Consider the following 18,388-nt stretch of genomic DNA (forward strand, 5'->3'; position numbering starts at 1 on the left):
TATAGGGCCTGATTCACAAAGCGGTGCAAACTTTTTCGCGGACTTTTGCGCGCGCAAAGTGCCGCGAAAAAGTTTGCACCGCTTTGTGAATCAGGCCCATAGTCTTTTGAGGACACACTGTCTCTAAAGGTGTTAACTGTCTACAGTCATGTGGGCACCTTCCAAGGGCCTGTGACCTCATAGGGCTTGACAAGTCCAAGACAGCCCGGAGCCAGTGAGGACACAGTCTATAATACAGTTTGTAATGTAGAAGCCTGCTTCTTTCCAACCCATGCATGCTTCTCAAACGCATGGGCTGGCCGACGCATCAGAGGAACGCTGTATACTTTGGGGACCCCCAAATGTCCCCCAATCCATTTGGTCATGGCTCACGTGACATTTCTCCCCCCCAACACACAGACTACCTGGGTCACAGACCTCCAACAGGTCTGAACCCGCGGTAGTCAGTAACCCACCTCCTCCCCAGGTTGGCATAAGTACAAAGTCCACAGAATGGTGGGGAGGCACTTCTACAGAATCTCTGTTTGGGAATGCCAGGGAGGGCATTGGCGCAGGGCAGAGGTCAGCGACATTCATCCCTGTAGCAAGCTCTTCTGCTTGTGCAGCTGAGGTGTAGGCACAGACCTCATCTGCCATTTTCGCAGGGAGTTTCCCAGGTCTCCCGAGTGCCCTAAGCGTTGTCATCGGTGCTAGGCAGAGGTCAGCGCCATTCTGCCCTGTAGCAAGCTCTTCCGCTAATTTGGCCATCAAGTCCACCATTTCCTCAGGCACCTTCTGGGGACTCTTGAGTGCCTCAACAACAACTGGGTTGGGTGGGCAGAGGCCAACAAAACTCTGTCCCTGTACTCTTGCCACAGTCTCCAGGCAAACTCCTGCTGGTGGCACCAAAGGGATGGATTTATCTGGCACATTGACCAAGTGCTCCACGCAGTGTATATCTTTAGGGAACACCATAAGACCAGCAGTGTTTTCATTCCCTGGGCTGAGGACAGCAAAGTTCTGTAATGCTTCTGGGAGCACTGTGACTGCGGTCTCACCTGACAGAGGGCAGTCCAAAATGTACCTTCCTGTAGCCAGCTTTTCTACTGGGGCTGCTGAAATGTAGTGGCAAACCCCAGAAACCCTTTGCTCCTCTTCCAATGAATCTGTTAGTGGCTCAACTGTTGGTACCGCCTCAGGAAAGTCCACAACTTTCACCATTTTCAGCATAACTTCCCTTGCCATGCCAATGCCATTCTGCCTGGTTGCTGGATTATCACCCAGAGGTGTAATGGTTGGCACCTCTGGCATAAAGTCAATCAGGTCGTGGCATTCTGGAACAGCAGTAGCTGTGGGACAACAGAAAACAGTACATGGCTCAGTAGCATGCTCACCTCCTGGATGTTCTAGCCCAGATATATCTACACCTTCCTCCTCAGGCTCCAAGGCGCTTGACAGGCAGGGGTAAGCCAAGACAGTGTCATGTTCAAGAGACCGCAATTCAGGTGCTGGTGCCAAGTCCACTTTAAGCTGTTCACTGTGATGATGATGCTGCACTGTTTCAAACAGCCTCCGGTACTTCTGTATAAGTTCCCATTCCTTAGCAGTCAGGAACTCCAAATCAAGCTTAACATCGGACACCAGATCCAACAGATCTTCCCTTTCCTCCTGAACGTCACACCGGGTAAGTTCTTCATCCTCAATAAAGAACTCGAAATCCTCCAATCGCTCCCATAACAATCCTGGACCAACAAACTCGTATCCCTCCGGGGGACAGTTTTCCCCAGAAAAATAGTCCTGGTAAACCTGCCACTGCAAGGCGCGGTACTTGTCGTCCAGCTCCACCTCAGCCTGGACCAACCTCTTCAAATCCGAAATCCATTTCTCCTGGGGCTTCTTCCCCAAAAATGGTATCCTCAGCTCCAACTGGACTGCGACTCTTTCCTCTGTAGTTGGGATACATCTTCCCCTTATAAAGTGATCCAGCATCAGAGCTATCACCCAGAGCAATTGACGGATCTCGTCTCTCAGATCCAGCCTTTCCTCCTCGGAAACTGGTCGGTTGAGATTTACCGGTAACTCTCGCAGGTTATCCCGAAACTCAGATCCCATGGCTCCACCGTCAGGTAATCTGTTCGCTGATTCCTGTAGTCCTAGGTCAGGAAGCACATCCCAGCACTTGCCACCACTTGTGACGGAACCGCTTGCTAGACCCCGTTTCGGGCCACTCCGTCAAGAGTAAGCTTCCAGAACCTCAGGAACCAACTCAGCTGCAGGACAGTACTGGAATAAACCTATGCATTGGGCAGAACCAATGCCATTAAGCAAGCCCGCACAGAAGCAGGAGACAGCACTCTGAACTTCTGTGATTCCAAACAGTCACTCCCTTTATTCAGTCAAACAAAACAATGTATACACTTAACAGCAGAGCCCCCACCTTTGGGAAGGATTGCCCATCCCAACCATGTGGTACTCACTATACAAGGTTAAACAGTTTATCTTATCTATCTGTACACAATAAGGTCCAGCATCTGGAATACACTGTTGTACACATTACAATGGCTCCCCACACAGATAATTAAATCAGGTGATGATATTCCTGGACCTATAGTCTTTTGAGGACACACTGGGCCATATGCAATTCATTTTTTCACCTGGGTTTTCTCCTAGGTGATATTTTTAAACTCGTCAATAAAATGCATTTTAAGCCCCCAGAAGGCAAGAATATGCTCAAAATAATTTTAATAGTACTTTTTCACCAACTTTTTGGTACTTTTTTAGTTGAAAAGTACTAGAAAGTTATTTAAAATCAAAGATGAAAAATTATCTCCTGGGAGAAAACTCAGGTGAAAAGGAGAATTGCATATGGCCCACTGTCTCTAAAGCCGCATCTACACGCGTAGATGCGGCGGAGATGTTCCTTATCAATCGAGCCGCTGATGCGGCTCGATTGATAAGATCCGACAAGACGATTCTCCCCACCGCCAATTCCCTGCTCGTTCCCCGCGAGTGGACAATGGCAGGGAATCGAGCGGAAGATAAGCGGCGCCAGCAAGGACGAGCGGGGAATTGAATCCAGCGCAAGCGTGGCGAGCGGGGACGCGGAAGAGGCGATCCGGCGGCTAATCGAGCCGCCGGATCGCAGCCTCATCTACCCGTGTAGATGAGGCTTTAAGGTGTTAACTGTCTCCAGCCATGTGGGCAAGGACCTGTGATCTCATAGGGCTAGACAAGTCCGAGACAGCCCGGAGCCAGTGAGGACAAAGTCTATAATACAGTTTTAAATGTAGAAGCCTGCTTCTTTCCAACCCATGCATGCTTCTCAAACGCATAGGCTGGCCGACGCATCAGAGGAATGCTGTATACTTTGGGGACCCCCAAATGTCCCTCAATCCATTTGGTCATGGCTCACATGACAAGTAGTGTTGGGCGAACAGTGTTCGCCACTGTTCGGGTTCTGCAGAACATCACCCTGTTCGGGTGATGTTCGAGTTCGGCCGAACACCTGACGGTGCTCGGCCAAACCGTTCGGCCATATGGCCGAACTAAGAGCGCATGGCCGAACGTTCCCCGAACGTTCGGCTAGCGCTGTGATTGGCCGAACGGGTCACGTGGTTCGGACCCGAACGCGCTCTGATTGGCCGAACTGTCACGTGGTTCGGGTAAATAAATACCCGAACCACGTCATATCTCCGCCATTTGTCTGTGGGTTTAGCTTTGGGTAGGCAGGCAGGGTAGTTCGCGCTCCAGCCACGCTAGCCAGGGTCCCCCCCAGTCATTGTGTGTCACTGCTGGGAACAGTAGTACACCGCTCGTTCAGCCACACTATATAGCATTCTGTGTACTGTTCTGTGTCTGCTGGGAACAGTGGTACACCGCTCGTTCAGCCACACTATATAGCATTCTGTGTACTGTTCTGTGTCTGCTGGGAACAGTGGTACACCGCTCGTTCAGCCACACTATATAGCATTCTGTGTACTGTTCTGTGTCTGCTGGGAACAGTAGTACACCGCTCGTTCAGCCACACTATATAGCATTCTGTGTACTGTTCTGTGTCTGCTGGGAACAGTAGTACACCGCTCGTTCAGCCACACTATATAGCATTCTGTGTACTGTTCTGTGTCTGCTGGGAACAGTAGTACACCGCTCGTTCAGCCACACTATATAGCATTCTGTGTACTGTTCTGTGTCTGCTGGGAATAGTGGTACACCGCTCGTTCAGCCACACTATATAGCATTCTGTGTACTGTTCTGTGTCTGCTGGGAACAGTAGTACACCGCTCGTTCAGCCACACTATATAGCATTCTGTGTACTGTTCTGTGTCTGCTGGGAACAGTAGTACACCGCTCGTTCAGCCACACTATATAGCATTCTGTGTACTGTTCTGTGTCTGCTGGGAACAGTAGTACACCGCTCGTTCAGCCACACTATATAGCATTCTGTGTACTGTTCTGTGTCTGCTGGGAACAGTAGTACACCGCTCGTTCAGCCACACTATATAGCATTCTGTGTACTGTTCTGTGTCTGCTGGGAATAGTGGTACACCGCTCGTTCAGCCACACTATATAGCATTCTGTGTACTGTTCTGTGTCTGCTGGGAACAGTAGTACACCGCTCGTTCAGCCACACTATATAGCATTCTGTGTACTGTTCTGTGTCTGCTGGGAACAGTAGTACACCGCTCGTTCAGCCACACTATATAGCATTCTGTGTACTGTTCTGTGTCTGCTGGGAATAGTGGTACACCGCTCGTTCAGCCACACTATATAGCATTCTGTGTACTGTTCTGTGTCTGCTGGGAACAGTGGTACACCGCTCGTTCAGCCACACTATATAGCATTCTGTGTACTGTTCTGTGTCTGCTGGGAACAGTGGTACACCGCTCGTTCAGCCACACTATATAGCATTCTGTGTACTGTTCTGTGTCTGCTGGGAACAGTAGTACACCGCTCGTTCAGCCACACTATATAGCATTCTGTGTACTGTTCTGTGTCTGCTGGGAACAGTAGTACACCGCTCGTTCAGCCACACTATATAGCATTCTGTGTACTGTTCTGTGTCTGCTGGGAACAGTAGTACACCGCTCGTTCAGCCACACTATATAGCATTCTGTGTACTGTTCTGTGTCTGCTGGGAATAGTGGTACACCGCTCGTTCAGCCACACTATATAGCATTCTGTGTACTGTTCTGTGTCTGCTGGGAATAGTGGTACACCGCTCGTTCGCCACTGTATAGCATTGTGCTCTGTGTCGCTGCTGGGAATAGTGGTACACCGCTCACCCGTCACTGTATAGCATTGTGCTCTGTGTCGCTGCTGGGAATAGTGGTACACCGCTCACCCGTCACTGTATAGCATTGTGCTCTGTGTCGCTGCTGGGAATAGTGGTACTGTATAGCATTTCTGTACTGCCACTGTACTGCTGCCAGTCAGCGTGTACTGTAAGGATAAGTGAAATGAGGAAGAAATCCGGTGAAAGAGGGAGGGGCAAGGGAAGAGGTGTTTCCCCTGACGGTTCACGTACAGGCCACAGGGGAGCACCCAAGAAAACCCACTCAATACCGCCCATGTTGTCCAGGACAACAACCCTCACAAATCCAAAAGAACAGGACCAGATAATTACTTGGATGACCTCTCAAGCGTCCAGCAGTGGGTTAAGCAGCACCAGCACATCACGCACGAGGTCCGAGTCCTCAGCCAGTTACAAGGAGCCAGTGGGCACAAAGCTGACACAACCGGCAGCGACACCACGCACACAACTGCCAGATAACCAGTCCGATGAATTACCTCAGGACACAATGGGGTATTCGCAGGAGCTATTCCCAGCCCAACAAACTTCCACCTTTCAAAGGTCAATGGAGGAACAGCCAGAAATGTTGTGCCTGGATTCACAACCGTTAACTGTGGGAAATGCACCGCGCACTGAAATACAAGGCGAGTCCGAAGAGGACTCGGAAACCCAAATCCCAGAGCAATTTGGGCAGGAGGGGTTGCAATTGCAGGAGGTCGGCCGACAAGATCTGGAAGACGACGTTGGAGTGTGCTGCGCAGAGGTTGTTGTGGGGAGCTCTACTCCACGGCGGTGGCCCACAATGACATATGACGAGTTTGAGGAGATGGAAGAGGAGGGTATGGACAATGTGGACAGAGACCCAGATTTTGTTTGTGAACGAGAACATCGCCGTCGTAGCAGCAGCACAGATGAGTCTGTTGAAGAACACACTGCTGCACGAGTTCGCCTTGTGCCACAAGGTAGGCGGCGCGCAATTTCAGGCACCACAAGCGTGGAAGTTCAAGTGAGAGGCAAAAGAGGAGCAAACAGAAATCGCCAGCAAGGAGGCAGGTGCTCCAAAGTCTGGGCTTTCTTTGAAGACTGCACTGAGGATGTTACCATGGCGATTTGCAAGGTGTGCAAGACCCGCCTGAGCAGGGGGAAAAATATTAACAACCTCTCCACCACCAGCATGAGCCGTCACATGCTATCCAAACATCCCACTCTTTGGGCAAACGCGTCAGGACAGGGTACCAGAAACAACACTGCCTCCCTTGGGTTCACCAGACTCACCACCAGACCCGCCTCAGCAGCAGCAGTAGCCCAGCCATTGCGTGGTTCACAACATTCACAAACATCAGACGACGCTGACACTGTCACTTTCCGGAGTAGTGCTCTTGAGGTCTCCCAGTGTTCATCAAACACAACAACCAACAGCCCTTCCGTGTGCAGCGCTACGGTTCAGTTGTCTGTGTCGGAGATGTTTGAGCGCAAGAGGAAATTGCCAGCAAATGACCCCCGGGCCGTGGCAGTAACAGCCAGCATAGCCAAGCTTCTGGCCTGCGAAATGCTGCCATATCGATTGGTGGAGACAAACAGCTTCAAGGGCATGATGTCAGTGGCCATCCCACGTTACGTGGTTCCCAGCCGCTACCACTTTGCACGCTCTGCAGTGCCTGAGTTGCATGAGCACGTGGTCAGCAAAATAACCCGAAGCTTGAAGAATGCCGTTGCCTGCAAGGTTCACCTCACCACTGACACCTGGACGAGTGCGTTCGGCCAGGGTCGATACATCTCCCTTACCGCGCACTGGGTGAACCTTGTGGAGCCTGGCAGCGATTCCTCACCTGCTACGGCACGGGTGTTGCCCACGCCACAAACAGCTGCACCGCCGTCCCTCCCACTGGATAACAGCAGCACCTACCTCTCTGACTCCTTCTCCTCCAACGCATCTCAAAGCTGTACCTCATCCGGAAACGCTAACCCAGCAGCAGTAGGATCGTGGAAGCAGTGCAGCACAGCTGTTGGCATGCGTCAGCAAGCGTTGCTGAAGCTAATCTGCCTTGGGGATAAGCAGCACACAGGGGAGGAAATTTGGAGGGGAATAAAGGAACAGACGGATTTGTGGCTGGCACCGCTGGACCTGAAACCGGGCATGGTTGTGTGTGATAATGGGAGTAATCTCATTCGCGCTTTAAGGTTGGCTAAGCTGACACACATCCCTTGCCTGGCGCACGTGATGAACCTAGTAGTTCAGCGGTTCCTGAGGACATACCCAGGCGTGCCCGATCTGCTGTTGAAGGTGCGTCGAGTGTCCAAACATTGTAGAAATTCCAGTACTGCTTCGGGGGCACTCGCCAAGATGCAGGAGCGCTTCAATCTCCCCCACCATCGCTTGCTGTGTGATGTCCCTACGCGCTGGAATTCTACGCTGCACATGCTAGCCCGCTTTTGCGAGCAGAAGAGTGCAGTGGTCCAGTACATGACGGCGCAGTACCGAGGCGCATCCGGCCAGCTGCCAAGCTTCTGTGGATCCGATTGGGCCAACATGTTGGACCTCTGCCAAGTCCTCCAAAATTTTGAGCAATCCACGTTGCTTGTGAGCAGTGACAACTCTTCAGTCAGCATTACCATACCACTGCTGTGTTTACTGAAGAGGTCGATGTTAAAAATCAAGGAAACAGCTGTCATGATGCAACTGGGGGAATCTGAAGGAGAAAACGATCAGCGTGATGGTACCAACATCAGGCCATCCGCCTCAGGGAACGCTGGCCCCAGCAGCTATGACGAAGAAGAGGAGGAGGAACAGCTGGAGTTGGAGCAGGAATTTCATGCCACCACTGACGAGGGCCAGAGCGGTGCACGTTGGACTTCCACAATTCAACGCGAATGGTCAGCAGAAGCAGACCAGGAGGAAGGTGACGACTATGATGCATCACAACAACTATCACAACGCTCACAAGAGGATGATGAGGATTCTGGTAGGACTCTGGCACACATGGCTCAATTCATGCTAGACTGCATTGAACGTGACCCACGCATTGTGCGCATTCTGGACAACACCAATTACTGGGTTTATACCCTTCTGGATCCACGGTACAAACACAATGTTCCAAAACTGCTTGAAGAAAGAGTCAGACAGGTCAAAATGGAAGAATACCAGCAGGCCCTTGTGGAGACTTTAGAGAGGAGATTGACATCCTCCCCCTCCTCTAGCCAGTTGTACGCAGACAGACTGACTTCCGCAAACCCAGGACGACCAGGAGGGCAGCAAACAACGCAAGCCGCAGCTAGTACCCAAAAGGGAATGGTATCGGCAGTGTCCTTGGAGTGGGAAAATTTTCTGACACCCATGCAGCCGCAGCCCACTGAACAGCAAGCGTGCAGATCCACCTCCAACACCGATCGCCTGGAGAAGATGGTCAAGGACTACATGTCAGATGGCGTAGCTGTGTCGAACCATCCATCTGCACCCTTCAACTATTGGGTATCGAAGCTAGACACCTGGCACGAACTGGCAATGTACGCAATAGAGGTGCTGGCTTGCCCGGCAGCCAGCGTTATGTCGGAACGCTGTTTCAGTGCTGCCGGAGGCATCGTCACAGATCGGCGTATCCGCCTCTCTACAGAAAATGCAGACCGTCTGACTCAAATTAAAATGAATCAATCCTGGATTGGAAATGACTACGCAACACTCCAGGACCCCAACCAAGTAACATGACCAATGAACATCTGGGATGGTGTTGCGTTTCCGGGCCCTGTTTATTGAACCTCTCATCTGTATTACATTTATGACTGCATGGCGGCAAAAAGCATTGCTGCTATATCCGCACGCTTTTTGTCCACATGCAAGGCCTGGGTTGTTGTGTCTCACAAAGCGTGGCCTTCTCCTCCTGCGCCTGCTCCTGTTCCATCACGTCTGCTGCTGCTGGGTTAGCGTTGCCGCGTGGTCCCTGTTTATTGAACCACTTATCTTTATTACATTTATGACTGCATGGCGGTACAAAGCATGCTATCCGCACGCTTCTTGCCCTCATGCAAGGCCTGGGTTGTTGTGTCTCACAAAGCGTGGCCTTCTCCTCCTGCGCCTGCTCCTGTTCCATCACGTCTGCTGCTGCTGGGTTAGCGTTGCCGCGTGGTCCCTGTTTATTGAACCACTTATCTTTATTACATTTATGACTGCATGGCGGTACAAAGCATGCTATCCGCACGCTTCTTGCCCTCATGCAAGGCCTGGGTTGTTGTGTCTCACAAAGCGTGGCCTTCTCCTCCTGCGCCTCCTCCTGTTCCATCACGTCTGCTGCTGCTGGGTTAGCGTTGCCGCGTGGTCCCTGTTTATTGAACCACTTATCTTTATTACATTTATGACTGCATGGCGGTACAAAGCATGCTATCCGCACGCTTCTTGCCCTCATGCAAGGCCTGGGTTGTTGTGTCTCACAAAGCGTGGCCTTCTCCTCCTGCGCCTGCTCCTGTTCCATCACGTCTGCTGCTGCTGGGTTAGCGTTGCCGCGTGGTCCCTGTTTATTGAACCACTTATCTTTATTACATTTATGACTGCATGGCGGTACAAAGCATGCTATCCGCACGCTTCTTGCCCTCATGCAAGGCCGGGGTTGTTGTGTCTCACAAAGCGTGGCCTTCTCCTCCTGCGCCTCCTCCTGTTCCATCACGTCTGCTGCTGCTGGGTTAGCGTTGCCGCGTGGTCCCTGTTTATTGAACCACTTATCTTTATTACATTTATGACTGCATGGCGGTACAAAGCATGCTATCCGCACGCTTCTTGCCCTCATGCAAGGCCTGGGTTGTTGTGTCTCACAAAGCGTGGCCTTCTCCTCCTGCGCCTGCTCCTGTTCCATCACGTCTGCTGCTGCTGGGTTAGCGTTGCCGCGTGGTCCCTGTTTATTGAACCACTTATCTTTATTACATTTATGACTGCATGGCGGTACAAAGCCTGCTATCCGCACGCTTCTTGCCCTCATGCAAGGCCGGGGTTGTTGTGTCTCACAAAGCGTGGCCTTCTTCTCCTCCTGCGCCACCCTCCTCCTGTTCCATCACGTGTGCTGCTGCTGGGTTAGCGTTACCGGTCCCTTTTCCTGGAACCTCTTATATGTATTACATTTATGACTGCATGCCGACAAAAAACATGTTACCTGTGCAAAGAAAACAGACATTTCCCGCATTTAAAAGACAGTTTTCCCTTTGAAACTTTAAAATCGATTTTCTCAAAAACTATAAGCTCTTTTTGCTAATTTTTTTTTCCTCTTGTACCCACTCCCAAGGTGCACATACCCTGTAAATTTGGGGTATGTAGCATGCAAGGAGGCTTTACAAACCACAAAAGTTCGGGTCCCCATTGACTTCCATTATGTTCGGAGTTCGGGTCGAACACCCGAACATCGCGGCCATGTTCGGCCTGTTCGGCCCGAACCCGAACATCTAGATGTTCGCCCAACACTAATGACAAGGTCCATAAAGAAAACCAGAGGCATTTAAAAAATAAGTAATCAGTAAGGAGACCAGACTCTCTAACACTGCTACTGCCTACTGAGCGCGCCCTAATGTCTGCAGCACAAACGCTTTGAGTCCGTCACATAGGCAAACGCAGGGGGGATTACAGCTGCCCAGAATCTCCCTTCAGACCAGGGCTGGTTCAGTGTCTGGGGACAGGCGCAAGTTGTGACACCGGAATATCTACAGGCATCCTGCAGCTTACAGCACTGCCCCCTTTCTTTCCTTGCTAAAGTTGACTTTGGATGGAGAAGCAGGGTGTGTGCAGAGCATGGAGCAGCAGCATGTGTGCAGAGCATGGAGCAGTAGCATATGTACAGAGCATGGAGCAGCAGGATGTGCACAGAGCATGGAGCAGAAGGGTGTACACAGAGCATGAAGCAGCAGCGTGTGTACAGAGCATGGAGCAGCAGCGTGTGTGCAGAGCATGGAGCAGCAGGGTGTGTGCAGAGCATGGAGCAGCAGGGTGTGTGCAGAGCATGGAGCAGCAGCGTGTATGCAGAGCATGGAGCTGCAGGATGTGCGCAGAGCATGGAGCAGCAGGGTGTACACAGAGCTTGGAGCAGCAGCGTGTATGCAGAGCATGGAGCAGCAGAGTGTGTGCAGAGCATGGAGCAGCAGCGTGTGTGCAGATCATGGTGTCAAAAACCTGAGCGGTTCTTGCCTTTTTCATGATTGCTAACTCAGTAAAGGACCAGCCCTTAAAGCATTGGTATCATATAAATCCGGCATAGCGGGGTCTGAACCCACTAGAACAGTAATTATAGATTGACGGTATACCTTGAAATGAATCAGAGCACTCAGTATATGATTTTATATAAAAATTGTATTTGCTTATCATACAGTATATATATAAAATATGAACAGTTCTAAGTAGTGTTTCCTTCTAACAGTATTCTATCTTATCAAGGCCTTTATAACCAAGCGTTCATCAATCTTCTAAGTACATTAAAAAAAGAATATAACAGTTGTGTTATGTAGAATAAGATCAAAAGTAGTCTCATCTGTATCAATAGCTGTGTATATAATAGCTGTGTAAGACTTATAGTAATCTTCTTAAAGAAACAGCATAAAAAATAGCTTCTAAAAAAAACTTCTTGCTAACATCTTAACAAAACATAATGCTGAAAAAATAATAAAGTAAATCACCAGAATATTAAGCATATTACCCCTTCTCTGTCATCTCTTCAGCATTTAGAACCACTTGTGGGAAGGTAGCTTCGGCCTCATGTGTCTTCTCAGGAGATTGTTGGGCTTCTGCAAACTATGAGCTTTCAGATCCTACTTTTATAGGGATAGGAAGCAATATGGCTGCCTAATCTGGAATTTCCCTGAATCCCAGGTTCTGATTGGCTAAAGCTTCCATGCATAGCTTGCTATCTTTCACATTTAAATTACCCATAACACTTTTTTTGTTTTGAATACCTTAATTACCTTAACTGTGTGAACTAACCTCATTTGGAGTGTTTACAAATTCTGATCAGGTCATTTCTGATGCAGTTAATTAAAAATGGACGTCACCAGCCATCTTGTCTGCTGGTTGACTTTTTTGCCCCAGACATTGGGCTCGATTCACAAAGCGGTGCTAACCCAGTTAGAGACTTTAAACGTGATAACCATTGCTCCACGCTGGTGAAAAGCCAGTTTAGGCGTGATAAGTTTAGGTGTGATAAGTTTAGGCATGCTAAGTTTAGATAAGTGTAGATAGCGTGCAAAGTCTCGCACGCAAAGCAGCGCCATTAAACTCTATGCGAAGTGCACCAGACTTTGCTAGCGCAAAACTTTTGATCAGCTGTGCACTGCGGTGCTAACGCAGTTAGGGCTCGATTCACAAAGCGGTGCTAACCCAGTTAGAGACTTTAGGCGTGATAACCATTGCACCACGCTGGTGAAAAGCCAGTTTAGGCATGATAAGTTTAGGTGTGATAAGTTTAGGTGTGATAAGTTTAGGCATGCTAAGTTTAGATAAGTTTAGATCGCTTGCAAAGTCCCGCACGCAAAGCAGCGCCATTAAACTTTATACAAAGTGCACCAGTCTTTGGTAGCGTAAAACTTTTGATCAGCTGTGCACTGCGGTGCTAACGCAGTTGGCGCTTAAACTTAGCATGCCTAAACTTATCACACCTAAACTTATCATGCCTAAACTTATCACACCTAAACTTATCACACCTAAACTTATCATGCCTAAACTGAGTTTAGGCATGATAAAGGGCTTTTCACCAGGGTGCTAACTGTTAGCACCGCTTTGTGAATCAGGCCCTTAGTGCTTAAACTTATTGGGCTCGATTCACAAAGCGGTGCTAAGCCAGTTAGAGACTTTAGGGGCTTGATTCACAAAGCGGTGCTAACAGTTAGCACGCTGGTGAAAAGCCCTTTATCATGCCTAAACTCAGTTTAGGCATGATAAGTTTAGGTGTGATAAGTTTAGGTGTGATAAGTTTAGGCATGATAAGTTTAGGTGTGATAAGTTTAGGCATGCTAAGTTTAAGCGCCAACTGCGTTAGCACCGCAGTGCACAGCTGATCAAAAGTTTTACGCTAGCAAGGACTGGTGCACTTTGTATAAAGTTTAATGGCGCTGCTTTGCGTGCGGGACTTTGCAAGCGATCTAAACTTATCTAAACTTAGCATGCCTAAACTTATCACACCTAAACGTATCACACCTAAACTTATCACGCCTAAACTGGCTTTTCACCAGCATGGTGCAATGGTTATCATGCCTAAAGTCTTTTAGGCATGCTAACTGGGTTAGCACCGCTTTGTGAATCGAGCCCAAGGCGTGATAACCATTGCACCACGCTGGTGAAAAGCCAGTTTAGGCGTGATAAGTTTAGGTGTGATAAGTTTAGGTGTGATAAGTTTAGGCATGCTAAGTTTAGATAAGTGTAGATAGCGTGCAAAGTCCCGCATGCAAAGCAGCGCCATTAAACTCTGTGCGATGTGCACCAGACTTTGCTAGCGCAAAACTTTTGATCAGCTGTGCACTGCGGTGCTAACGCAGTTGGTGCTTAAACTTATCATGCCTAAACTTATCACACCTAAACTTATCATGCCTAAACTTATCACAACTAAACTTATCACACCTAAAATTATCATGCCTAAACTGAGTTTAGGCATGATAAAGGGCTTTTCACCAGCGTGCTAGGGGCTCGATTCACAAAGCGGTGCTAACCCAGTTAGCATGCCTAAAAGACTTTAGGCATGATAACCATTGCACCATGCTGGTGAAAAGCCAGTTTAGGCGTGATAAGTTTAGGTGTGATAAGTTTAGGTGTGATAAGTTTAGGCATGCTAAGTTTAGATAAGTTTAGATCGCTTGCAAAGCCCCGCACGCAAAGCAGCGCCATTAAACTTTATACAAAGTGCACCAGTCTTTGCTAGCGTAAAACTTTTGATCAGCTGTGCACTGCGGTGCTAACGCAGTTGGCGCTTAAACTTAGCATGCCTAAACTTATCACACCTAAACTTATCATGCCTAAACTTATCACACCTAAACTTATCACACCTAAACTTATCATGCCTAAACTGAGTTTAGGCATGATAAAGGGCTTTTCACCAGGGTGCTAACTGTTAGCACCGCTTTGTGAATCAAGCCCTAACTGTTAGAACTGCTTTGTGAATCAGGCCCATCATGCCTAAACTTATCACACCTAAACTTATCATGCCTAAACTTATCACACCTAAACTTATCACACCTAAACTTATCATGCCTAAACTGAGTTTAAGTGTGATAAAGGGCTTTTCACCAGGGTGCTAACTGTTAGCACCGCTTTGTGAATCAGGCCCCTTGAGACTAAACAATGTCATTCATGATGCATTTCTGATAAAGTGTTCTCTGCTAATTAGGTTGGATTGTCTTGGTACTTTACCAGACATAAGTTTGGTCAAATTGACATTAACACAGACCTGTGAGAATCTTCAGCAATTTAGGGCTTATTGAAACATACAGGGCTTCTAATATACTTATTTAAATATAAAGCTTATTATATAATTATTTTTAAAACAATTAATCATATAAGAAATAATTGCGTATTAGATCTTAATATAAAATCATATTCTATATATTTGCCTTTCTTATGAATAAATATAATAACTTCAACCAGCAGAGGTCACCATTTCATCATGTAATAACAATCTATATTAATAATATTAATTTTATAAGACTATGAAACCGCCAGGTGGCATTATTGAATCATCCTTAACTAATTGGGAAAACACCTTCTTTGTTTAATATTTTATAAAGCCTGTTCCCAAAACATCATGTGTTATCAGCTAGCTGAGACTAGAACACGTCAACAACCCTCCAGAATCATAACAATCTTATGAAAATGTTTCACTGTCTCAAAGCATCACCAGCTTTTAAATGTATTTCAAAGTATTAAATTATAGTATATAGGGTTTAACAATAACTATTTATTTCTTTAGAAGGACTATATTGATTATTAATATTTAGATTAATTATCTATGTGTAATAATTAAGAAAATGTACATATATAATTACTGCAGTACTGTAAGTTTTAACTTGTTTCCAGTATTTACACAGAAGCAGCTTTCAAATGTCAAGGCCACGCACTAACATAAACAAGAATGTTCTGGCTTTTTGTAACTAGAATAATCCAATTATGAGTTTCACTGCTTGGAATATGCTGAGATGTCACAGAGCAATATTTTTAAAAAAGTACTCTAATTTTACAGTTTACAATGAAATTTTGCATAGAACATTAAAATTTAAAACATACACATATGACAGCTTTTCCTGCATAAAGAAAACCGCTAGAATTCTGACATCTCCCCTTGCAGGAAAATGATGGCAGATGATTAGCGATCTCCGTTGTTGTTATATTTCTCAGAAAAAAAAATCAATAAAAAAATATTGCAATATTTCATTTATGCAAAACCTTGCTCATTAAGTAGCGTTGTTGTATTGATCAGTGATGTATCTGATGATCAGTACTAGCTCTATCAGCACAACAGTCAGTATTTTATTCAAAGTGTGATCACACGTGATTGGGTGCACAGTAATATTCAGGAACACAGGAGAGTGATAGCCCTTAGTGACAGAGGCTATGTAACGATCCGCTCAGCTGCCTGCACAGGCAGGCAGCCTTTTGATCATTATTCAGGTCTGCATGCTGCAGGACTCTGGAAAGAAGACCTTCTGTCAGTTTTGCAGCTTGTGCTTGCTGAGGAATTTGCATACGTTGTCATGCAAATTGCATGGCCACATTCATTGGAGGCGTGTACTATAAGTACTATGTGTGTCCCACAATGCTTCGCTGCTCATAGAGGTTTGTTCCTGCTGGACTCACCTGGAGTGTCAGCCACTGCTATCTTAGTATAGTTAATTCTTGGGGAGTGCTCCTTGCATTCCTAGTTAGTGCAGTCAGTTTGTGTATAATTTGTACTGCCTATTCTGTCCTGTCTTGTCTGTCGCGATTGCGCTGTCACCAGCGGCGGTTGATAGCGAATTGCTCTGTCTTGTTTGGATCGCACTAGCCTCTAGCGGTAGCGGCTGTGGATCCTTCTGATCTAGTTCCTGGAGTGTACGCTGGAGCAGCGGTTGCTACCTCATCTGATCTGTCTTGTTTAGATCGCACTAGCCGCTAGCGTTAGCGGCTGTGGATCTTTCTGATCTGTGTTCCTGCTTGGATCACACTTGCTCTGGCGGAAGAGCGGTGGATCCTTTCTGCCTAGTTCCTGTTTCTCGTTTGTCTGTCTTGTCTGATACGGGCGCTTGCTGTAGGCTCGATGAGGTAACCGTTAAGCAAGCGTTCACGTTCTTTGTTTCGTGTTTGTCTGTTGATGGTTAGTTAGGCGTGCTTGTCTCTATTGTGCTTATCACGTGGAGACCGCGCATAACCGCGTGCACTGTTGCGAATGAGTGCGGTGTTCGCGGTTAGCTAGCGTTTATTATTTTCCGTATCTTCTCATTGTATGATTTGCTGTGCCTTTGCTATCCTCGTATTCTGTTCTGATCTGCCTTGTGTCACTTCTGGCAATCGCCGTTCTTGGCGGTTGCGTTTCTGTTTCGCACCTGCTGTTGTGTGTGCGCAGTCGCGGGGTGGCGACTAGATTGGCGCACACACATACAACCTGTCCCTTTGCTCGTTCTCATTCGCAATCGCTTCTCTTGCGATTGCGTTCTGCGCTTCGTACAATTCCTGTCTGGCATTTGTGGAGGTACAGAGGATTTGTTTCTCTGCACTCCCCAGCGCCATCTGCCGACAGGAATTTCCCTCTACTGGTGCTTACACCAAAAGCTGGGTTCTAGTATCTTGACACGCTTGTGGAGGACCTCCGCAGTGTCAGCGCACATCTTTGTGCGCTGACCACGGAGATATCCCACAATCGTTACAGGCTATCACTAATAAGAGAGTGGTCGTACAAGTAATGTCGGTAACAGATCGGTAGGCAGAGGTACAGAATCGTTAGACAAAATCGGAGTGAGTATTCAGGCAGAAGTCGGCAACAGATCAGATTGGCAGAGGTACAGAATCGTAAGGCAGAGAGTAGTCGGAGGTACAGACAGATGGTCAAACACAGTAATAATCAATAACAGTAATAATATAATTCCTAAGCTAGTGTGAATCCCCGGGGTCCTGCCGGATCAAGCACACATGGATCTGACTAAGGTCTGAGAGCTGTCACTGTGAAGTTTCAGCAACAACAGACAACGAGCCACTGACATCCCCAAGCTTAAAGAGGACCTGAACTCTAAATAGCAAAATAGACCACCAGCATCCTTTCAAAAAATCACTGGCAAAAAGTTAACACTATATGATCAGAAAGATGTAAATAAAAATTATAAAATAAATCATTTAATTAACCCATCCCACCTGTGAGGCTGTGACATAGCCTGCCGCGGCAGTCACGTGGTTACAGCCGGCAGGTTCGCAGAGGACACTGGGAAACCTTTTTCAGGAGTTCCTGCGGGCATGTTATTTACATTTTGCGTCATCAGGTGGCGCCTCGTAGGAAGCATAAAGCACCTCCTCTGACAGCTAGAGCAAGCAGCAGAGTAGAGAAGACAGCAGAGGGTGGGGGAGGGGGTGAGAGGCCAGGAGACAGGGAGGGTGGATAGCGAGGCCAGCAGAGGAATGGAGGGAAGGGAGAGAGGCCATCAAACTGCAGAGGGAAGGAGCAGGGAGGGCAGAGAAGACGCTGAAAGGAAAGGAGAGGTGATAAGAGTAGTGGAGAGACAGTGAACATCAGACGCAACAGTGTGGAGACAGACCTCCACCCCCTCTTTCCAGCACACGAGAAACAGACTGGGGGACAAGGCAGCCTGCAGGAAAGTGTAGCCAGCAGTGCCACAGATACAAGTGACAGCAGCTAAAGCAACCAGGTCAAGCCCAGCAATGAATCACCACAGAAAGGTTTGGGCTGACACAGTCTCACGTTCGTCTGTAGTTGCTGCCTGTGTACCTTCTCCCAACCCCCTGACTGCAGCTCTGACCCAGGTGCTGCGAGCAGGGGGAACTGTATTTCCCTATCAGAGAGTGTCTCTCCTCTCCTTCCTCATCATCCCCCACCTTGCCAGCATTCCTCTATTTGGTCTGCCTGGAGACGCTTATGAGGGCACAGGCAGAATGTAATCATGGGGGAAGGGAGCCTTATGACACCAACA

This window comes from Hyperolius riggenbachi, chromosome 6, assembly GCF_040937935.1.
Source record: "Hyperolius riggenbachi isolate aHypRig1 chromosome 6, aHypRig1.pri, whole genome shotgun sequence".
NCBI classification, from domain to species: domain Eukaryota; kingdom Metazoa; phylum Chordata; class Amphibia; order Anura; family Hyperoliidae; genus Hyperolius; species Hyperolius riggenbachi.